Source organism: Mixophyes fleayi, chromosome 4 (assembly GCF_038048845.1).
Source record: "Mixophyes fleayi isolate aMixFle1 chromosome 4, aMixFle1.hap1, whole genome shotgun sequence".
NCBI classification, from domain to species: Eukaryota; Metazoa; Chordata; class Amphibia; order Anura; family Limnodynastidae; genus Mixophyes; species Mixophyes fleayi.
The window spans coordinates 341,697,094-341,721,370 of NC_134405.1; the positions used below are offsets into that span (position 1 = coordinate 341,697,094).

The window sequence follows — 24,277 nt, forward strand, 5'->3', positions numbered from 1 at the left end:
ATATAATATCACATCAGAATATGCTACAGAACTCCAGATATAATAATAGTTGTACAGTAAAATTCTACAGTAAAACAGTGTTACAGTAAAATTGGTCAAATTCTGTTATTTGTTTAATAAAATAGAGGACATCCAGGTGGTCTTACGTTTACTCCATCAAAAAAATCCCCTACGTAGTCTTCTGTTTGCCAAATAATGTTATACAGTGACAGGGAACGATCCGCACTTATTCTGTTCATTTATAGTCTGATTTATGGTAAGATAAGATCTACACATTAAAGCCTCCTAGAAACTTGGACACAGCGGCGCAGCAACATAACCGTACCCTGCAAATAAGCCCCTTTGTGCGAGGAGAGGGCACTACACAATGTGTTACACAAATATACAATATGGTGTGCGCTACGTATTCATATACTCAGATCTACATGTAATTCTCTCTATATTGCAGCTCAGCAGCTACATGAGGGAGAATGATCTCCTGAAGAATAGGCTCACCAGGCTGCGGCTGCTGGCCACAGAGCAGGAGGTACAGTATAACAGTTACTATAAAGAGGTGGCGCTCAGGTGGTGGCTTTGCTTACAGTACCCGTGGTGCCGTCACTTCAGAGCTGAGGGTACATTTTACACGGCACTCAGTTCATAGGTGCAGAGAGAACATGACACAGCTGTGTGACCAGTAAATAACATGGACTCATGTATGTAGTAACTGATAGCCGGGTGGGATGGAGGAGCAGGTGCTTTGCTGCCGGAAATATTTTTTTGTGTTTATTACATGTGTGCCCAGTGTAAAGTGTACAGACATGTAAATGTGTAATGTATTTATGTATAAACAGTAGAAGAAGTGGCGATATGGCGATACCCCCATATACACCCCCACATCCACCTCTGTGTATAACACTTATGGATTCCACTCACCCAGTGGTCCAGTAGGGATCTGGGGGGCCCAGTGTAGATGGTGCTAGACATCAGGGACAAAATAATGTCAGTCTGGGTGAGAGATATTCTGCTCCATCTATAAAATCCAGCTGTGTCCTGGGACCAGCAACTTACCATTTATTCCATCTCCTGTCTACCTGCGTTCAGCTACCCGGCAGTACCAATCCAATGTAAACGGTCAGAAGGTTTTAGCAACCAGCAAAGAGGTGCTGCAGCAGCTACACCCCCCAGAGAAGTGTAAGCGGCTCCTGGTAGGCTGGTGATGGAGCTTGGTGGTGACAGTGATTACCCACCTAAAACACGGGATACGTTTAGTTTAGTTTGGTCAATGGGGAAACTAGGATTAATCAGTGACAACAAGTTGCTGAAAACCAGCAAAAATTATAAAGCGTAAAGGAGGACGGGGCGTCACAGCACAGACAGGGACTTGTCGCTTAAAGTTTTTGTGTAATCAATGGCGAAACGTTTTTCATAGTCTGGATTGGTTGTCCCACAATAGGTCCACGTTCCAGTATCTGATATATCAGATATAGAGATCATACTGGATGTCTGACCTGAGTGATATTTCTATGGTTGTAATCCTGCATAATATCAGAGTGGGTTCTTGTTTCATGTTCTATATAAGTTGCTGCTAAATGAACTCTTCAAGACAAATTTCTAGACCAAATCAAAATATATATTTTTTTATTAAGACCAATTTGTTAATTTTTCCATTAAATTATTTTCTCTCGTTCTGCTGTAAAATGTATAGTAACCTGGTAATAACCTACGGGGACAGACTGTGGCCGGCTTATCCGAGTCCCATGGAACTTGTCCTAAAGATTTGTTGTGTATAATTTATTTCACTCTGTGTCTCTTTCCCTAGATTATCAACAGGAACCTGCGGGAGTGGCAGCCGCAGCCAGAAGCACCTTCTCTGTTAGTATCTATATGGTTTATTCCATGTACACATACATTCTATACGGTTCTAAAGAGGAACATTTGTGTATATAATCAGTGCTGTCCATACTGCAATAGAAATATCAGGAAGTCTTTAAGTCCTGTACTGGTGACTCCAGACAGGATCTGTCTATACTGTTCTATTAATTGCATTCAGGCTCTGTCTGTAATTTTCTAAAAACTCCAGAAATATCTATTATATACTGTTAAATTGTTGCTCATCCTACATTAAAAAAATCGTATAAGAGAAACCTCCAGATAGGAACTATGACCATGGACTGTGTCAGTAACTCTTGTGAATAGAAGATATAAGTTTAAATAATAATATTTTCTGGTCCTTCAGGATGAAACCTGTGGAGGAGGCTGCGGAAGATCCTGCAGAGATGGTGAAGACTGAACTGGTGAGTCCATGTCATCAGCCCCTTCCTCTATGTTATATAAAGTGACATCATATTTACTGTCAGCAGTAAGACATTTGTACCTGCCACCTCTGTCACAGGTCATCTTTTGTTACTACTAAACATCTTCTATCAGAAAGAAAGGTTCCCATCCCAGGAGAGGGACAGATAGCTAAGACGCTCTGTGTGCTAATAACATACGTGCTCTGACCCTACCTCACCAGGTCTCCTGCACCACACCAGAGCTCTCACTAGTATAGTGCATTGACGTGGAGCAGGAGGCCAGCAATGGCAGTGATTAGCATGATACCTGGTGGTTACAGTCATTACCATGAGGAAGGACTTCTCTTTCTTTTCCCTACAGGCTGTAAGCTCTCTAAGCTGGGCGTACATTGCAGCAAGACCACCATCAACAAAATTGTGGCCAAGATCCAGGCACTCTGGCCAAGCAGCCAGTTTACCTCTGGCTTACACTAGGGTCTGTTAGTACAGTTGGGTGATGACCAGAAACACCTAACCATGCAGGATATTTAACTAGTTGATTTCAATTGGATTATTAGCAAATAATGTGGTGTTCATTTTGGGGCAACTTGCTGCAATATGGGACCAAATGGTCAATATCGTAGCATGGCCGGCCAACTCTGACTTCCCTAACTTCAGTGGCTGATCTTGTGTCGTACTCCTCATAATCCCACCACTGATTTTCCTTTAGGAGCGGCAACTGCAGATGAAAAGTGCTGTAAAACGTAAAGAGCAGAAAAGGAGCAGCATTGCAGGACTGAGGTAAATTATTCTCCTATTATTATTTCAAAATGATTGCAACTGTTCATCGCTATAACATAGTTTCTCTTTCAGATTGCTATTTAACATCATATGCAATTTCATGCGCTGGTCCTGCAAGCTGCTGCTCCTGTCTGGCATTCTGCTCCTGCTCTTCTATGTGCTCCTGCAGACATACGCACCCGTTACCACCAACTGCAGGAGCTGCACAAGAGGGATGATGGAGACTATGGAATTAATCCTGAGGCCCTACCTTGCTATCAAGGTTGAGGGCCCAGTTCCCATATAATAGCTTGTCCCATCAGGAGAAAGGGTGCAGGCTCCTCTACCTGGTTGGTCTACTCCTTGTCCCCCAGTCCATACGGTGTAGATGTCCTGCTGCAAGGAGGCAGTGACCAACAGGAGAGGTTGTCGCTCTCTGTAGAGACCCATTCGTTCCAGCTCCAGCTGGGACGTATGGATCTCTACAGAGAGTGACGACCTCTCCTGTTGGTCACTGCTTCCTTGCAGCAGGACATCTACACCGTATCAGATGACTAAGGTAAGAACTGGACCTGTGAGTCAGACCAACCGGGTAGAAGACCCAGCACCCTATACTTTCTGCACCTCCCTCTAAAACATCTGCACCAGCATAGGAGATCCATACCATCTGCAGGAGCTCGCACAGGAGATCCATACCATCTGCAGGAGCTCGCACAGGAGATCCATACCATCTGCAGGAGCTCGCACAGGAGATCCATACCATCTGCAGGAGCTCGCACAGGAGATCCATACCATCTTCAGGAGCTCGCACAGGAGATCCATAACATCTGCAGGAGCTCGCAATAAACCCATTGAACCAGAGTCTAGTACTGTTTCTTTCATACTGTCATTTATTGTTACAATGTCTAATTAAATATATAGATATACATTTCTTTAAAGAAGTTCCTCTCACCAATCATTAACCAGCACTACAGGTAGAAGTAGGCTCCCACTAGAGCAGGGGGGGGGGGGGCAATGAGCATGGAGACCCCCTCTCATAATGTGAACCAATACCACCCTACTCTTTTTTTATTATTATTTTTTTTTATTTCCGAGGTACATGACTCGGAATCACCCGGTGCAGTGCAAACTGTGCTGGGGAATTGGGACTTTGGACCCTTCCCAAAAGGGAAAGGGCCCTGTGCCTCCCCATCCCGTAGAAGCCAAAAGGCCCCAGAGAGGGAAAAAAAGGGAGATCTTCAGTCCCTCCTTTGCTGAAGCTAGGGAGGGCCCCTTTCTATCACCGACATAAAAGGCTCCCTCCAAAAGGAGGGAGCCTCAGATGACTTGGGGAAAGAGGGTCGCCCATAAGATCCTATACCCAAACCCCTACTAAATGTGGCAAAAACAAAGACACATAATCAAAAGAGTGCTTGGTACCAAGTGTAATAAATAAATAAATAAATAAGTGCCATAAGGCCCCAGCCTTTCGGCCGGAAATATAAAAATGATGCTTGCACTCGGCCAACAGGCTAGGGCGAAAAAAATGGTGCTGCCTGAAAATTAAAGGTGCAGAGGGCCTTACTCTGTGCACAGGTGCCTCTTTCTCCACAATGCATTTTTGGGCATGTAGCAACTCGGGCTCCAGGCAGCCGGCCTCTTGGCCAGAGGACCAGGTGACGGCCCATCGCCTACAGGGGGGTGTCTTTAAGCCCCACTGCATCCATGGGCATGTACACCTACTCTTAGCCAAAAGGCCAAGAAGCACCTGTGTACCTGCTCGTTAATGCAAATATCTAATCAGCCAATCATGTGGCAGCAACACAATCATAAAAGCATGCAGACAGGCTGAAAAGGTTCAGTTGTTGTTCAGACCAAACACCAAAATGGGGAAGAAAAGTGATCCAAGTGAATTTGATCGTGGAATGATTGTTGATGCCAGACCGGGTGGTTTGATCATCTCAGAAAGTGCTGATCCCCTCTGGAGTTTACAGAGAACGGTGCGCAATGGTTCAAGCTGACAGGGAGGCGTCAGTAACTCAAATAACCAATGTGTTATAGCGGTGGTAGGCAGAGGGGCATGTCTGACTGCACAGCGCGTAGAGCCTGGAAATGCATGGGCTGCAGCAGCAGAAAACCGCACTGGGTTCAACTCCTGTCAGCTAAAAACCCTTTGATGAACAAGCCCGGTTATAATTGTAATAACAAAATATCACATTGCATAATGGCTAACAGTACAGAGAGAACAGTTTTATATGTAAATTATATGCACAAAAGGGCAATCATGTGAAATCAAACTTCATCAAGACCTCCTAGTGTATGTTTAGCCAGTGCTTTCATTGTAATGTAGATCGCTGTATAACGATGGACTGTACTTAATAACGTGGTTGACCAGACAAGAGGTGTTTTCTTTCATCCATGCTACTTTCCAAAGGGGAACATCAAGCGTCGACCCTTTTTTATATGTTTCCGATTAAACAATACTGAGTAACTTATAAAACCTGGGAGAACCAACCTTCTCTATTTAAGTAGCTTTTACTGTCACATCATTTATACGTTTGCTGCGGCCAGAAATCGATGCGCTCTGAGAGTTGAGGTGGAACAAGAACATTTCAAACTCGTTTTATTGCTAGGAGCTTTAGCAAGTCTGTGCCGGTAATTGCTCTTCATTGGGGAGTTATTACAGATGATCGAAATCCCCCCAAATCATGAAACATTGTTTAAAAGATGCAGAGTGAAAATTGTATATTTATTTTATAATGCTATTTGTAAATTATACTAATCAGGACCCATATATACCATCCATGTGTGTCTGTTATATACAGTGTTATATAAAAGTGTTCACCCCCTCCCCCACTCTTCCCATTTTATTTTATTTTCTTCTCTTATATTATGTAATCAAAATGAATTTATATGGTAATTCTTAACACCGATCTAATTACATTTGACAAATATAAAATACATCTCTAAAGCTTTAGTTTAAATAATTGCAAAAAAAAATGACTGGTTGCATATATATTCACACCCTTATTTTTATACTTGGTAGAAACTCATTTAGCAGGAATTAAAGCCGTGAGTATATTTGGGCAGTCTTCTACCTGCTTTGCACACCAAGAAACTGCAATTTTCGCCAATTCTGCTTTGTCATTTTCGGTTACAAGAGGACCCTTGGTGGGAAATTTTCAAACCATTCCACAGATTGGGAATGTGACTTAGCTTTGACCGGGCTACTCTGGATCAATGATTTGCTCGGTATTTAAGTCACTCCAATGTGGCATTTGCTGTACGCTTCGGTTCACTGACCGGCTGTTGACTGCAGCAGGTTTTCCTGCAAGATTTGGCTACATCTTAGTCCACTCATTTTGCCCTCGATTTTATCAAGTTTTCCAGTCCTTGATGCAGAGGAAAAATCCCATAACATTATACCACCAGCATGATTCAATGTAGGGATCGTTCTTTTGGAATCACGTGCTGCGTTAGATTTCTGCCTAGCATTGAAGCCAAACGTTCAATCTTGGTCTCATCAGGACAGATAATCTTTCTCCACTTGGTATAAAGATCTTCCCCATGCTTTCAGGCAAATTCTAGGCAAGATTTCATGTAGCCAGGCTACTGTTGTCCTATGGATAGTTTCTATCAACTCTGCAATGGAAATCTAAACTGACAGAGCTGCCAGGCTCCTCTTGGTGGGTACCCTGACAAGTGCCCTTCTCGGAGGGATATTCAGTTTTGTTCTAGACAAATTCACAGTTGTGCCACATTATCTTAATTTCTTTATGATGGATGTGATAGTGCTCTGGGGGATGGTAAACAGTTTGGAAATCTCATTATAACCTTCTTCTGACCAGTGCTGATCATTAACATGTTCTATTTGAATTTTCTTTGAACTTCATGATGAAGCTTTGACCAACTGTAGGACCTCTCACAGACACGTGTGTTTATTTTCAGATTACATGAAACACTAATTGTACACAGGTGGGATCCAATTACTTATGTGACCTCTGAAGACAACTGATTACAGCAGGGTTTACTTGGGCAAAATGCTCAAGCAATCGTTGTCTGTTTTATATTTGTAATTACTTAAGAAAAATGTTTAGCTATTTTGTTTTGGCATTGTGGACTGTTATGTTTTTATCAGTGGGAGGGATTCTGGGATAAATCCATTATGATTCTATGATGTTAGAAAGTAAAATGTGTAAAAATCTCAAAGTGGTAAATACTTTTAATAGGCAAAAAGAGATGGCAAAATAGGAAAAATGAATATCATGTGTTTTCCCCTGTGATCATTTTACGACACCATTTACATTTCAAATCCCCCCTCCAAATGCTGCACTTGCCCCTCTTCTTCAAGGATACTGGTCATGCATACTGCAGATACCCCAGACTGTTTGTGACTATTACACTGTTTCAATGTGAGCATATGTCTGCGACTCTCTAAAGCTAGTCTAGTCTGTGGATTATGGCAGATTCCAGGGGACTTGGGTTGTGGAAGTGAAGCTTGGGAAGGAAGACTGTTTTCAGTACAGAGGAATGCAGTTGTCCAGGGTATTCCATCTCCTATGGTCAGTAATGTGGATAAAAATGAAGCATCTAAATTGATAGCTGTGATTCAGGTCCAATCAGGTGCCTCATTCAATGCACACCTTAGGTTTGAGTCATTAAGGAACGTATCCCGCAAATGGGTGCTATCGTCAGCAGAAAATACCCTGCGCTTACCCAGACCCGGACGGTACGCAATAGAACGCAGCCACGTCCAAGTCACCTCTGAGTGCAAACACACTTACTACAGCCACCGATTTAGGGGAGTGAACAGGGTGGGGAATGGGCGAACTCACGTAGGCAATATACAGTAAGGGTGTTCTCGTACAGTCATGTCCAAGACAAACTCAGGTGCACACAGAAGTACGCTGGTTTACTGATGTATCTCTTGCTCCAACTAGGGGGCTAGTTTAAGTTCCGAATACTAGTGCGGACGGCTGAGTACTCCCAGTTCTGAGCTGGTGTAAAATTAAAATTTATTTGCAGAGTGGGAAAGGCCGAACCTGGCAAGGGACACACCTCATTACAATCATTTCAAATCTCGTTCATGCGCTGCTCTGCAAAATGAGGTGCATCGTTGTACCTACTCTGTGACGCGCCAGGAACCGAACGCCCTTACTCCACGCCTCCCCGTTGTGTGCAGATGTCATTTCCTCTATAACTGTGACCATTCTGCCCTGCAAACCTATAACATTAACTGAGACTTCAGCTGCAAAAACCACTGCGGTTTCAGAGCTGCATTTGTGCCGCCGAAACTTCAATTTGCCCATTGTAAATCAAGAGGTGATGGCTGGAAACTAAAATATAGTATATTTATCTAACTCACATTTTCACAAACCATCCGACACCCATTTCACCTGCTACAGAATAGTCTGCCCCCAACTGCGGTTCCCTGTGTTAAATTAATTCATTAATGTTAAGAAAGACATCTACCATAAACATTTGTATATGATTTGTGTACATTATAAAAGACAAATATTTTCATTTTAAGCATTATTAGATTATTAGAGCTACCAAAGTAAATACCATTTATATTTTATATCTGCACCAAGAAAGTTGGCATTTTGAAAATAATAATAGTTTTTGTTCTATTGCCCCCTAAATATTGCTGCCTGCGACAGCTGCCCCAGTTTGCCTCCCTCTATGTACCCCCCAATCTTTAATAAATGTCATTATATCAGGACAGGGACCAAGAATTGGAAAAGAAATGGGCAAGAAATTGACCAGCGAGAGGATGGGAGTATTTATAAAAATATTCAGAGGACATTAACTTTTCAGTATATTTTCTACCCAGAAAATAATGTGGATCTTAGAGGGGAAAACACAGTAAGCTGCGTATTACACCTGTAATAATGCAGTTTAACAAAACATCAATGTTGTAATGCAGTTACATCACAGATTACAGCATACTTGCCTACTGTCGGCAAGTGTAGTCCGGGAGAGGGGTGTGACTAGAGGGTGGGAGGGGGCTAAACACGTCATTCTGGCCCCGCCCCTGCGACGGAAATGCCGGGGTTAAAATGACGCGATTCACTGTGAATCGAAAATTTTGAGAGTCTCCCGGACATTCCGGGAGAGTTGGCAAGTATGGATTAAAGGATAATCAGCTTATCAGCAGTTGCAGATAAATGACACCAATATACATGAAGTCTGTACTGATTGCTGTTCTGCTATGCAGGCGCTCCTAATTAGTTATATTCATTTCATGCCATCTAATAAAAACTCATATTCCACAGTGTACCCATCTCTTACACACACTGGACCTCAGTCACATTGTGTACCGGAGCACACTAAATACCACTTTGGTTTTGCACTTGTCCGATTATATGGCCTGTTCAGCGCTCTACAAGGTGCAATTTGCATGTCTGTTTTACGGTCTTTGAAGACACCTCCGCAAACTAGAAGGGCGAGCGCCGTGCAAAAGTGTACTGTCACGTCCCTACTCCTAACACTTTACCAATATCCCTTTTATTAAATATAACTTTCGTCAACTCTCTAAAATATTACTCGTTTTAGCCTTAAATAAATCATAAAGTCAGGAGATGTTGGGACTGTCTATTTTACATGTGACACCTTTGTGATTTTCATTTACGTTGTTTATTGGGAACCTCATTATAAGGGCAGGAAACTGTGGACTACAGCGGCACAGGCTCACCAAAACTGGACATTTCGGGGCGTGGCCTGGAAGCCATCTTGGGAGGTTAGAATTCCGAGGAGCTCCGTCCCAACTCCTCATTTAAACAATTTAAAGAGGGAATATACCTTGCAAAAGGCGAGAACCAGCACATACCTTTGAGGCTGAAACATCCAGGCACGAGTGGGGCATATTAAAAATAAATAAAGCGGACCCTGAGCGGAGACATCTATGAATGCTCTGTAAGGCGGGCTGACCCCCAGAGCTGCGTCGCTGCGGGACCCGCACGGCAACGAAGAAGGCGACTCCCAGCAAATAAAACAACATCCTACCTGTGCCTGGGGATTCTCCAGCTCCTCCGGCGGGGGGACCGTGATCTGCGGCCTGTTTGTGCCCTTCTGTCCACGGCTGTGGTTTCCCTCAGAAGCGCAGGTGCCGCGACTTCCGGTTTTCGGAGACCAACTTCCGGTCGGCGGCAGGAGGTTAACGGAGGGTGCCGGCAGGAGAGCTCACCGGATCTAGCAGGACTTCTGGGTTCCCTGGCAAGGCCCCCGCGAGAGGAGGTTTGAAAATTTTTTTTTTTGATAGAGCTTGCCCTGACTCCCGGCTTCGGAAGGGGACTCCTAGTCGGCGGCGGAGAGAAGGAGAAAAGCGGAGAGGTGCCGTCCTAGAGCCTCCCAGCAGCATACTCCCCCAGGTACCTAACATAGCACAAGGCAGGACCAGAGAAAGGCCTAATCAAGTATAAGGTGTGCCATCGCCCTGCTACAGAAACACCTGTTGAATAAGCTGCAGATCCATTTTGTATAGTGCCTACCTCCCTTGTGAATTAAAAAGTCAGTATCTGCTCCTCCAAGCGCTGAGTGGAGAACATCTAGCCACCAAAACTGCTCTCTAGTCCTGAGGGAGACAGATGCAGGGCTTATACTGATCCCTTTAAGTGTAAATTGCCCTAGATGCATCTATAGTATAATACAGTACCTTCAGGCTTCACAGAGACCGCTGCCCCCTAGTGGTCAGTTGCTTATACTGCCATCCCTGAATTTCTAAGCATATAGGTATCACACTGTCATAAACACCAGATTCTCAGTCCTTCCCTGCAAAGGCTGCTCTGGGCCGCTGATTCATTCATCCATTCCATATTCTACCTATTATTGGATTCCGGCTCGGGCATCCTGGGGTGCTCAATGACCCTTTAACCCCCTAAATGCTGACGGGGGGGGAAGTCTCTTCTACACTGCTTTTCAACTCCAGATTCATGTGAGCCCTCCTTCCTAAGTGGGTCCGTCCATCGTGATTTACTCTGCTAACCTGCCTGGACATACCGCCACTCCTGTTTAAAATTCCAGCCCTTTGGGTTTCTCCACAATGCCTAAGGGAGGTAAGAAACCTCATTCTAAAGGACTTCCTCAGTATTTCTCGAAGCAATCGACTTCAACTCCGCATCGGGAGAGAACAGATTCCCCTCACACCTCTGCTGAATCTGAATCAGATGAGGATGACACATCCCCGATAACCAGACGGGACTTTTTATCGCTAATCAAAGAAATGAAAGAGCTGAAGTCTTCCGTCCATTCAGAGGTGCAAACTGCTCTTCACTCACTACGTGCGGAGGTGGCTTCAATTGGTGCTCGCACAGACCAAGTTGAACAAAGATTGGAAACGGTGGTGTCCTCCCAGACAGGAATGGAGGAGGATATTGTACGCCTTCGTAGTGACCTGACATCTGTCCAGGAACATCAGGAAGATATGGATAATCGGGCTAGGCGGAATAATCTACGCCTGAAGGGCATTCCGGAAACGGTCGAATCTGCCCACCTGGACCAGTATCTGAAGAAGCTTTTCTCCCAATTGGCTCCTGAGGTCCCGGAGGACTACTTACTATTGGACAGAGCCCATAGGGCCCTAAAGCCCAGATCGACCGACCAGAACCAGCCTAGAGATGTCATTTTACGGCTCCACTTCTTTACCACCAAGGAGATGGTTTTGCGCGGAGCCAGAAAGTTGCACACCCTAACATTTGAGGGTCACAACATACAGATCTTTCAGGACTTGTCTCCGACCACTCTGGCCAGACGTCGGGAGCTCGCTCCAGTAACGCAAGTTCTACGAGACCACAATGTGCGTTATCGCTGGGGCTTCCCCTTCCGCCTGTTTCTTTGGCATCAGGAGCGACAGATTTCCGCCCGCACACTCCCTGAGGCTCGGGCTCTTCTACAACGCATAGGCCTTGCTCCCGAGCCCCCCCCGGGTGCCTCTCAAACATCTACCTCGGGCAACCAGGATACAAATCCGCGGCCCCAAAGAGTTCCCAGAGGCGAATGGTCCACAGTACAGAAATCTTCTACTCCTCGCAAGACCTCGTAATCTATCTCCCTGACTGTCTCTTAGGGATGAGAGACTCCCCATCCAAGGAAGGTCCATCTGGATCAGGGTTATTGAGAACCGTTCCGGATCGTATAGTGGCCACCCCTACTGGAGACTATCCGAGGAACTATGCCTACTCGGAGGCGAACCCTCCGAAATGTTCATATGTTGCCTAGTTTCTCACTGTACCGTTTATATGCTCTAGGTCTGCTGTTTTTTCTTTTTCTTTTTTTTTTTTCTTTCTCTTTTTTGTTTTTGCTCTCTCCGCTTACAGGTGGATCTCCATACCCATGGCCGTCTTGGAGCCACAGCGTAAAGCCGCTATGGACCCCCCTGGGAAGGGCTGTACCTCCTCCATGATCATTGACAGGCCTGTTTGTCTGATCTTAAGGTCTATTTGGACTTGTTATGTAATTGTTTTTCGTTTAACTGTGGGATTTTTTTTTTACGTGTTCACATTGGTACATTTTCACATTTGTAAGCATCCGCCTGCTATCATTGTACCCTCCGATTTGACAATGTTACATAGTTAATGTATCTGCATTATGTGGCCCCATCTTACTGATTTACTCTAGTCTGTCACCTCCCCCTCCCCGCACCCACACATATGGACCCACTGGGTGGCAGATGCCCACCTTGCCCCCCCCCCCCCCCCCCGTCAGCCATTCACCTTTCGACCTCTCGATTGGTAAGCCCTAGCCACTTCCCCCATAGAGCTTGGTTGCTCTCAGCTGGTCCCCGGGTACCTAGGGTACCGCTCCTTCTGTCCCACCAGCATCCTGGACGGGCGTCCTGCACCACACCCGTCCTCCTACCCCCACTTTCCCGTCACACCTACAATGTTTCCCCAACCTCCCACCACACCTACAATGTCCCCCCAACCATGGTCGTCTTTGGTATCTATCCCTTCAGCAAATCAAAATTACAACTCACCACACATATTTTCACCTCCTGACTCTTCCCCTTTGACTTCCTCATGACACTCCGTTTGATTTCTTTCAATGTTAAAGGTCTTAATTCTCCCCAAAAAAGGGGCAAACTCTATGCTTCTTTACAGGCCCTTAAGGGCGACCTAGTATTCCTACAGGAGACCCATTTTATCAAACACTTGCACCCGGAACTTAAATCCAAAAGATTCCCCCTCTCTTATCATGCTTGTGACTCTGCCAAGAAGAGATGCGGGGTGGCAATCCTTCTCTCACGCAATATTGTCTTTGACCTCGCAGACTCACACAGAGATAAAGAAGGTAGATACCTTATCCTAGTCGGTAAATTGAACAACCTCCCGTGCACGCTAGTGAATATCTATGCCCCGAACCAAGATCAGCACAAATTCTTTAAACGCCTGGGAGCTACACTCTCTCAGGTTCGTAGGGGAGAATTGATAGTAGGAGGAGACTTTAATGCGGTCCTTACCCCCCACTTGGATAGATCTGCTCAGTCAACTGCTCTTTCTGACGGGAGGGATAGGAGGAACTCTAAGGCCTTGCAGGATTTCATGAAACTGCACAATCTATACGATACTTGGAGAATCTCTGACCCCTTGGCCCGAGATTATTCTTTCTACTCCTCAGTCCATAACACCTATTCCCGAATCGACATGATCCTGCTCAGCCACGACTTGACCCTCAAACTCACTAATTCTATTATCCATTCAATTACATGGTCTGACCATGCCCCAATTTCGGCGGATCTCTCTTCCCTAGTTTCCCGGCCCTCCACTTTCTCCTGGAGACTCAACGAGTCCCTTCTCCATGACAAAAATACAGTAGCTCATATTAAATCCCTAATATCCGAATACTTTGAAACAAATGAATCTCCTGATATCTCACCCTCTTCTCTCTGGAATGCTCATAAGGCGGTCATTAGAGGACATCTAATGGCTTCGGCAGCAAATGCCAAAAGGGCTAGGGCAGCCGAGACCATGCGTCTCTCCACGGCCCTCCACCAGTTGGAGGAACAACATAAATCTAATCCTGACCCTGCTTTATTCAAACAATTGGCCTCTGTGAGGGGTGAACTTAACCTACTTCTCTCCCACCGAGTGGCCAACAAGCTGAAATGGCTGAATCAGCGTTTTTACGAAAGAGGTGATAAGGCGGACAAGCTCTTGGCCACTCGGCTGCGGACCAAAGTCTCGGCCCGTAATCTTATGGCTATTAGGGATCCCTCCGGAGCCCTGGTTTATGACCCAAAATTAATCCGCTCAGAATTCCAGAATTACTATTTAAAATTGTACAACCTCCCTCAACCCCCCAACACCTCGGCCCATCAGGAACAGGCAGAGCGTATAGATAAGTTTCTGGAGAATGCTCGCCTTCTGAAGCTTACTTCCCAGGCTGCAGATCGTCTTAGTGAACCCATCTCCTTGGAGGAGGTAGTGCAGGTTATTAAGGCTCAGAAAGCAGGAAAGGCACCTGGCCCTGATGGGTTTTCGGCAGCCTACTATAAGAAATTTGCTGCTCTTCTGGCCCCTCAACTCTCCACTCTTTTTAACTCTATTCTAAAAGGCAAACCCTGGCCTAAAGAATCTCTGGAAGCTCGGATAACCCTGATCCACAAGGAGGGCAAAGAAGTCCACAATTGTGCTAGTTATCGCCCAATATCCCTCCTTAATAACGACTTGAAACTATACGCCAAGATCCTGGCCAATCGCCTAAACACTGTACTCCCCGGGCTAGTTCACTATGATCAGGTGGGGTTTGTCCCTGGTAGGCAGGCCAGGGATAACACGAGGAGAACTATTGACCTCATTCATATACTTAACATTAGGAAAACTCCCTCCATCATCTTATCCTTGGATGCCGAAAAGGCCTTCGACAGGATCTCCTGGCAGTTCATGACTCATACCCTCAAGCACTTCGGTCTGTCTGGGGACTTCCTGTCGGGGGTCCAGGCCTTGTATTCTCACCCTTCTGCTAAGGTTATGGTCAATGGTTCCCCTTCTGATCCCGTCCCAATAAGCAATGGAACCCGCCAGGGATGCCCACTCTCCCCCTTAATTTTCGCTCTGGTCATTGAGCCTCTGGCAGCCACTATCCGAGCCTCCCCAGATATCAGAGGAGTGGTGACAGGATCTCTGGAGAGTAAGCTTTCGCTGTTCGCTGACGATATACTCCTCACGCTCCAGCAGCCAAGAATATCTTTGCCCAACCTGTTCTGTCTCCTATCGAGGTATGGCGACCTATCCGGGTATAAAATCAATATAACAAAATCCGAAGCCCTATTTCTTAATGTACCCTCACGGGACTGCTATGATCTCACCTCCCATTTTCACTTTAGGTGGCAGAAGAAAAAATTAAAATACCTGGGAGTATATATAACCACCTCATATGAAACCCTATATCAGGAGAACTATCCAGCTCTCTTCCACAAACTCAAATCAGACATCTTCTCCTGGCGAACCCTAATCATTTCGTGGCTGGGCAGGATCATTGCGGTCAAAATGACTGTTCTCCCTCAACTTCTCTACCTTTTCCAGACACTACCTGTGAGAATACCCCTAACTGAAATTTACTCTATGCAGCATCATCTCTCCAAATTTGTCTGGCGGGGCAGGTCTCCCAGGCTTCGATTGGCACTACTCAAAAAACCTAAGGGCGGTGGAGGCAGGGGCTTCCCCGATCTCAAGGCCTACTACTGGGCAGCCCAGCTTAGCTCAATAGCTTCCTCATTTGCTCCTCCGGCATCTCATGCATGGGCAGACTTGGAGGCTGCCTATCTCTCCATTCCCGGCCTCTCAGGCCTCTGGGGAGTCCCTTCTGATACTCGGAAGGCCCTAACCAAACGTTTTCCAACTCTGGAGTTTGCGGCTCGGATCTGGGAGACCTGCAAGGGCCATCTCTCTATCTTTCCTAACCCTCTGCACATTGTACCCCTGTGGCATAACCCCACCTTCCCCCCGGGAATGTCCCGATCTTTCTCTCGGCTATGGACTAGGGCGGGATTCCGATTTGCGGGGAGCCTTCTTGAGCGAGGAAGGCCCATATCCTATGACGCCCTCTGCTCCAGAGTCCCTAACTTCCGCCCGCCGTTTTACCAATACCTGCAGGTTCGGCACTTCCTCCTGTCACTCCTGTCGGACAATTCACCTCACTCCCCCTCCCAATTTGAATCTCTCTGCCTCTCTTCCCCTCTACGAAGGGGTATGATCTCGTCCTTGTATAGTATTCTACTAGGGAAACTGATACCCTCCGGGAACGCACATGAGAGGGAGTGGGAGAGGGATCTGGGCCCTCCCCCGGAGGAGGACTGCTGGGAGACCATCAGGTTGAATGTGGCTTCTAGTTCCATCTCCACATTAATTAAGGAAAATGCGTACAAAGTCTACTACAGGTGGTATCTCACACCTGACAGGCTCGCAAAAATGTACCAGTCAGCCTCTCCCGATTGCTGGAGAAATTGTGGCCATCGAGGCACCTTCATACATATTTGGTGGTCATGTCCGGTTATCTCCTCCTTCTGGGATAGGGTGTCGAGACTTCTTTCCTCCCTCCTCCAATGCCCTATCAGGAAGAACCCATGGTCCTTCCTACTCTGTTATCCTATACAAGACCTAGACACCCACTCCGCAAAACTTGCCTCGCATGTCCTGGCAGCCGCCAGATGTCTGATTGCTAAATTTTGGAAGCAAGCAAATCCCCCCCGCATCTCTTCTCTTAGATCTTATATATGGTTCATTGCCAACATGGAAAAAATCACGTCGCTGCTGCGAGACAAAGAAGACAAATTTCATCAAACTTGGGCCCCCTGGCTTTATGCCTAAAATCCCCGCAACTCTCTCTTCCTCCAAACAGTCTCTCCCTACACAACTCCAGATAACATCGACCCCCTTACTTCTTTAAAATACTCCCATGCAGATCTGACAGCGCCCCCTTCTGAAGGTGAACATGCTTTTCTTAAGTTTATCCTATGAGTCGACCATCTCCCCCCCCCTTACCTACCCTACTCCTCCTCCAATGCCTATTCCCTTTCCCTCCCGCCCCTTACCCATTACCACTTTGTTATATTACAATATATCTTACTGTTTTGTGAGTGACGTTGCTGGATATCTACACTGCTTTGTGATTATTTCAATCAATATGTTTGTTGTCCAAAGTCTATGTCATTCATACTTTATTATGCAATAAAAATTTTGAGTTAAAAAAAAAAAAACTGGACATTTCAAGATTGGAAAAACATTGCCTGATCTGCCGAATGTCGATTTCTGCTCCTACATGTAGATGGTATCCATCCCGCCTGTGTCAGTGGTACCCTGGCTGGATATGATTTATATATTATGCTAAATATTTTCTATGTTCTTTTTAATTAATATAATTTTTATTACTTCTTTTTTAAAAAAAAGAAATGTTCTGTCTCCTGACATATAGGAGCTTCTTGCAGAAACAGATGATTATTATGTGATTCAGCAATACTTCAGCTGTAAGTATAATCTAAATATATAAAACTAAAGCTCAACTAAACAAACTAAAAATAATGCACATTGTTCAATTCTATCCTTGCCCACAGATATATAGGAATTGATGGCCTAAACCATTGAAATTTGGAATGATTCTTTTAGTCCATGATGTATACACGCTGCAGGAGAATGTGGCTGTGATGTGTTTATAGCAGATTCTTTAGCAAAAAAAATTCACAATGGACTCAACACACGTTTCACTATGCAGAATATATTTTATCTACTCATCTGAACATGTTGCCCATTATGACTATGAACAACCTGTACTCTCATATGGACGAAAGCACTTAGACGCATATATATGTGGCAGTAAGTGAGGTTAACCTTACCTGCAAGTAAGATGCCACATCCCAGGCCGACCAATGAGGAAGGAAGGGGAGTGCCTGGAGATCTGTGTATATAAGTCCTAGCATGTCACATGCACTTTCTCATTCACTGCTCGAGATCCCACCCACCCATGCCCTTTATAGACCTCCCTGCTTCCGTGGCGTATGAGTTTTAACCTGGTTCCTCCCCACGTCACAGAGCAGGCCTAGTTGGTAGGAAGTCACTGTGGGCAGTGGCTGATCGTTACAGCGTTATCGCTGTTTGACCACAGGTGCTATCCCCATCCAGGAACGTGACGCGGTCCTTTTTGATGAGGATCCCTTGGCCCGCATCTGAGGGCGGCCCATGCGTAGTCGGGAGGGGGCTTAGTCACTCTGACGTCAGAATTAGCGTTGGCCAGGCAGTTAAGGATGTGTCCCGGGTACGTGGAGTCAGCCATCCACACTTGGTTCCAAATATCAGTTTGATTTAGCTGTCTCACGGTTCACTTTCACCGCCATTTACTTAATAATTAATAAACTGTGACCTTCTTTAGCCACTTTCATAAGTCTCAGTGTCTTTATTGTTAGATAAGTTAAGTAAGCTTGTATATGTCATTAGGAGGTTATGGTTAAGAGAGTGAAACACATCCAGGTTTTGCAGTTTATAATTTTTATATATTTTTTACAATATGTTGCTGTTATTTCAGCTATCTGTGCCTTATCCCCTCAGGGACTTCGCACCTGTCTCGGTGCCTCCCGAGCTCTGGGGGCTGTAGGAGCAGAGCCAGGTGCTCAGTCCTCTGCTTCCTTAGGCTCAGGCTCACTGGGGTCACATGTGGGGAGCCACGGCGAGCAGCCGATTCAGTATGGCTGCAGGGATTGGCCAAACCCATTTATAGCGTTCAAAATGCTCTCCATCAGGCCCTTCTTCTCCATGTTGATTGGCACTCCTTCCTGGTGCTTCGTCTACCGAAGGCTGCGATTGAAGGTTATTAGGAGCTCTTTGGTGATCTGGTCCCATTTATCTATGGCTTCCAGTGACCGCACAGATAAACAATGTGCAGGATCAGCAGGCGGTGAGGAGGGCAGGGTCTCTGACAGCTCCTCCTCCTGCTCCTCTGACTGGTCACTCACAGTGGGTGGTGGCTCCGCATCTAAGAAAAAGTGAATAAAATATCTTAAACCAAATTGATTTGGAGTTATCCATTTAATCCTGGAAAAGAAAACAAGGGTAGAGAGTGAACAATGGTACAGGAGTATACACAAGTCTAGTGGTGTTATATTCTATATTGTACACAATAAGGGTAATTACCTGATTCTGTTTGTTGTGGTTTTGCAGGGGGGCCTGCGACACTCTCCACTAGCCCGACCCCCTCATCTTCCTGGACAGCTATGCAGGCTAACGCGGTCAGCTTGAGAGACAGAGGTCCAAAGAGACAATGGGACTACCGTGATGGGGCTGCTACCAGAGTTTGTTTTGTCACCTGGTAACAGAAGAAAATGTAATTAATTGACAATGTAATGTATTGTCTTCTAAGACTGAAGTAATGTGGAGATGTTTCAATCAGCGGCTAATTCACACGGTGGTATCGCTGATTGGCCGCATGTCACTACCCCTTCGAAGCACCCCGGCTCTTGGTCCCTTTGTGTGGGGGACCCCTCGTCCTGCTTTATGGGGGCACGTCCTTGTAAGCCCGGGCTGATTGCTCTCGCCGCGACCATACTTTTATTATTTAAAAAACTGGGACCTGTTTTTTTACCAAAATCAAGTTGTTGTCAGTGTGATTATATTATAGATAAGGTTTTAGGTGTTAAGTTAACAAGTAAAGAGGTTTGGTGCAATAAAGAGGTAAATCAATGGTATGCAGTTTAATACACAGTACGGAGATACATCCCCCAAACACCTATCAGATACTCTTATCTGCATGTGAATGTGACATTCATAAAAATGTAAACTAGGCGGAGTACAGCATTTCCATCCCATTACTGATGTGTTCTGGTAAATAAATGTCCGTAGTGTATCCGGTACTTTAAGAGATGGCTGATAGCGGGTGCTCACTGTGGCTCAGATATATTCAAAGTAGAATGGCTGCAAAGCCAGTGATGGCTGCATAGTTAGTGTGTATAGTTCTAAGTGTGTATAGATACAAGTGTGGAACAAAAAATTTAAACAGCGTAATTTGGAGTTATACCGGAGTTGAACAGGAGGAAACAGGAGAAGAACTTTCTGCCTATTAACACAGCTTCACAAGGACAACTGTCAGTATTCACCTGAAACTCCATATTCCACCTCTGATGTTTTCAACTCTCCCTGGCTACAAGCTACATGCAACATGAGGACTGTTTTGGACTCTGATCTCATTTTCCTCTCATCTCATGAAAGTTTGTTTTATTTATCAGTCTGCTTTCAATGCAAAATCCACTCTGTTTAATCAGACTGCTGTACTACTTGCTCAACCACTCCCTACCCATGCTACAGTTATTTCAGTCCCCTATCTCAGCACTGTACTTCAATTTTATTTAAGCTTTGTCTCCCATCACAAGTAGGAAGAAATTATACTGTCTTTCAACCACTCTCCTCTCCCATGACTCTGCAAAATCTCAGCTATTCAATTACCTGCTCTTTATTACTCTCTATTCAACACTTCCACCCACTCCCCCACATGGCTCCCCACATCATTACTTTATACTATCCAGACATCCAGGAATACACTACATTTGCTGCATCCTAGCTCTGCACTACTTATCTGATTACACTGGACATTGCAATTAGGCAATTCATTTAATTCCTCATTTTTGCTATTTGACTAATAGTCCCAATGCTTGCCAAAATATTTTTCTTTATCTCTTTTCATGGCTTTATCTTTAGGACTATATCATCCCTCACCCATCCTGCAACACACACCTCTGTCCACATTGCCCCTTCATTACTTCACTCACCTCTAGTGAACACTCATGAACTCTTTTCCTATTTAAATTCAATAACTTTAACAGCCTCACCCTGCCGCCAGAAACTAAAAGGACACACATCTTACAATCATCTTTCCTGCCTTTCTTCCTTCCTGCTTCTATTAGCTGGTGATATATCCCCAAATCCAGGTCCCCCTCACTTCTCCCACACACATATATCTGAACACTACAGAAATCTGGCAAACCTCAAACACATAACCTGTCTCCCCTCTCTTCCAAAGTCCTTTAAATGTGCCCTTTGGAATGCACGCTCTGATTGTAACAAACTTACCTCCGTACATGATCTCTTCCTCTTAAACAACCTCAACCTTTTAGCAATAACAGAAACATGGCTCACGCATTCAGACACTGCCTCACCAGCAGCCCTTTCACATGGTGGCCTCCATCTCACCCACACCCACAGACCAGGAGGCAGACAAGGAGGGGGGGTTGGACTACTTCTCTCCCCACAGTGCACATTCACAGTTATACCAAGTGTCCCATCTCTCACATTCACATCTTTTGAAGTACATGCTGTTAGGTTTTTTAACCCATTCTCTATGCGTGTTGCTGTCATCTATCGCCCCCCTGGTCCACACCAACAATTTCTTGAACACTTCTCTGCATGGCTCCCTCACTTCTTATCTACTGATATCCTCACCATCATCATGGGTGATTTCAACATCCCTATTTCTAATCCACGTTCCAATGCTGCTTCCAAACTACTCTCTCTAACCTCCACACTTGACCTCTCCCAGTGGATTGAATCCGCTACTCATCAGGATAGCCACTGTCTTGATCTTGTTTTCTCTAGACTATGCTCAGTTTCTGATTTCCTTAACACTCCTTTCCCCCTCTCAGATCATCACCTTATTAGATACTTGCTCACCCCCAGTTCTTTACCCTCCCTAGTGTCAAACTCTTCCAAGCCTCCTCGTACCCGCAGGAATATCAACTCTATTGATTTTCAACAGTTTTCCACCTCTCTCCAACACCTTCTCTCCCCAATATCTACATTCTCCTCCCCTGATCGGGCAGTACCCCATTTTCATCAAACCCTAGCAATTGCCCTGAATCAACTGGCTCCAGCGACACTACATATTTCGCGTAGAATTCGTTGCCAACCATGGAACACTACAGTAACACGAACTCTACAAAAACTTTCTCGTAAAGCAGAACATCACTGGCGTACATCTTGTGCCTCTAATGATTTCATAACATATACTGATATCTACCACTCCTACAGAAATGCTCTGGACATTGCTAAACAAGCATACTACCGATCTCTCATCTATGCTCAGGCTTCTAACCCCAAACGCCTCTTTAACACATTTAACTCTCTTCTGAATCCTCCTGCCCCAAATCCTCCAACTAACATCAGTGCACAGGATCTTGCTTCCTATTTCAAGGACAAAATTGATAAGATCAGGCTTGAAATGGTATCTTACTTGACAAGCAATCTGCTCAATTCCTTTGTAGCACCCTCTGACACTCTTTCTTCATTTGATCCCACAAATGAAGAGGAAGTTTCTACTCTCTTCTCATCTTCCTACTCTACCTCCTGTCCTCTTGATCCCATTCCCTCACAAATTGGTATGTCCCTGTCTCCTGTACTCATTCCCCCTCTAACTAAAATCTGTAATCTATCTCTTTCTACTGGTATTTTTCCATCACTTTTCAAGCATGCAGTGATTATTCCCATTTTAAAAAAAACAGAATTCTGACCCTAACTCTCTCATAAATTACTGCCCCATCTCCCAGCTCCCATGCCCCTCCAAGCTTCTTGAGAGAATTGCCTACACTCGCCTCACACACTTTCTTACAGCAAACAACCTATTGGATCCTCTTCAGTCAGGCTTTCGCTCTCAACACTCCACAGAGACTGCGCTGACCAAAGTTGTCAATGATTTGATCACAGCAAAAAATAATAACCAATACTCTCTTCTAATTCTCCTGGATCTCTCTGCTGCATTTGACACTGTTGACTACTCTCTCCTCATAAAAACGCTACAATCCCTAGGTCTTGAAGGCACTGTCCTATCCTGGTTTTCATCCTACCTATCTAATCGCTCTTTCAGTGTTAATTTCTCTGGATTCACCTCTATTTCGCTTCCTTTATCAGTTGGAGTTCCACAAGGCTCAGTCCTAGGTCCTCTGCTATTCTCTATCTACACCACTTCTCTTGGAAAACTAATAAGCTCCTTTGGATTTCAGTATCATCTCTATGCGGATGATACACAAATTTATCTATCCTCTCCTGATCTCTCGACATCTGTGTTGTCTCGCGTTACTGACTGTCTTTCTGCCATTTTATCTTGGATGTCTTCTCGCCAACTCAAACTCAATCTTTCAAAAACTGAATTAATAATATTCCCACCCAGAAACAGAAGCTTCCTGCCTGACATTTCTATTTCTGTTGATAACATGACCATAAATCCCACCCCGCAAGCTCGTTGCCTAGGTGTAATCCTTGATTCACAACTGTTATTTATTCCCCACATCAACTCTATGTCTAAATCATGTTACATACACCTAAAGAACATTTCCAGAATACGCACATATCTGACGCAAGACACCGCAAAAACCTTAATTCATGCACTCATCTCCCGCATCGACTATTGCAATTCCCTCCTTACTGGTCTTCTCAAAGTCAGACTTGAACCCCTACAATCTATTTTGCACGCAGCGGCTAGATTGATTTTCCTTACAAACCGTTATTCCTCTGCTGAGCCACTCTGTCATTCTCTACATTGGCTGCCTGTATTTCAACGAATCCAATATAAAATTCATCTACTAACATACAAGGCCATCAACAAAATTGCACCGACATACATTTCCTCACTTGTCTCGAAATATCTCCCTGCTCGACACCATCATCTTAATTTCCCTAGATTACCCTATTACCATCCTCTACACTGCTAACGCAAGACAACAACCTTCTGACCAACATTGCAACAAACATAGCCCACTCAGTACTTTTACCTTTGCAGTCTGGCTGGTCCATTGTGCAATATGATGTAGCACATGCCCTTGTGTTTCTAACTCCCATTGTCCTATAGATTGTAAGCTTTCGAGCAGGGTTCTCTTACCTCTCTGTCTGTATGTATTACCCAGTATTGTCTTATTAATGTTTGTTCCCAATTGTAAAGCGCTGCGGAATTTGCTGGCGCTATATAAATAAATGTTGATGATGATGATCAGCGCTGGGCTCATGAGTTCAATTCCCATCCAGGGCCTTATCTGTGTGAAGTTTGTATGTTCTACCCTCTGGGTGCTCCGATTTCCAGGTATGACCATCGAGAAAGACTCAGAAGTCCATGTTCAGCACATTTACATTAATGGTGAGAACACGTTTTCATTATTATTATCATTAATAAGCACCTGTTTTCCCCAGTAAGCTGCCTCTGCTAGAGGGAATGAAATCCAGCATCAAGCTGCCCCCGGGTCTGCCAGAAGCGAGGTAGAAAAAGCAGGAATGTCTGACATTATATAGAAGTCTAAACAGAGC

The 24,277-nt window shown here is 44.9% G+C and overlaps 1 protein-coding gene and 1 long non-coding RNA gene across 2 annotated transcripts in view; one reads left to right on the plus strand and one right to left on the minus strand.

The window, feature by feature from the left end:
- Window positions 1-24,277, minus strand: part of LRTM2 (leucine rich repeat transmembrane protein 2) — a 733,960-nt gene that overhangs the window by 343,115 nt on the left and 366,568 nt on the right. The gene's annotated exons all lie outside the window — the stretch shown is intronic.
- On the plus strand, window positions 476-2,277 carry LOC142150326 (uncharacterized). The gene is made up of 3 exons (XR_012691084.1): window positions 476-526; window positions 1,802-1,854; window positions 2,219-2,277. It is a non-coding gene; the product is annotated as an uncharacterized LOC142150326 (long non-coding RNA).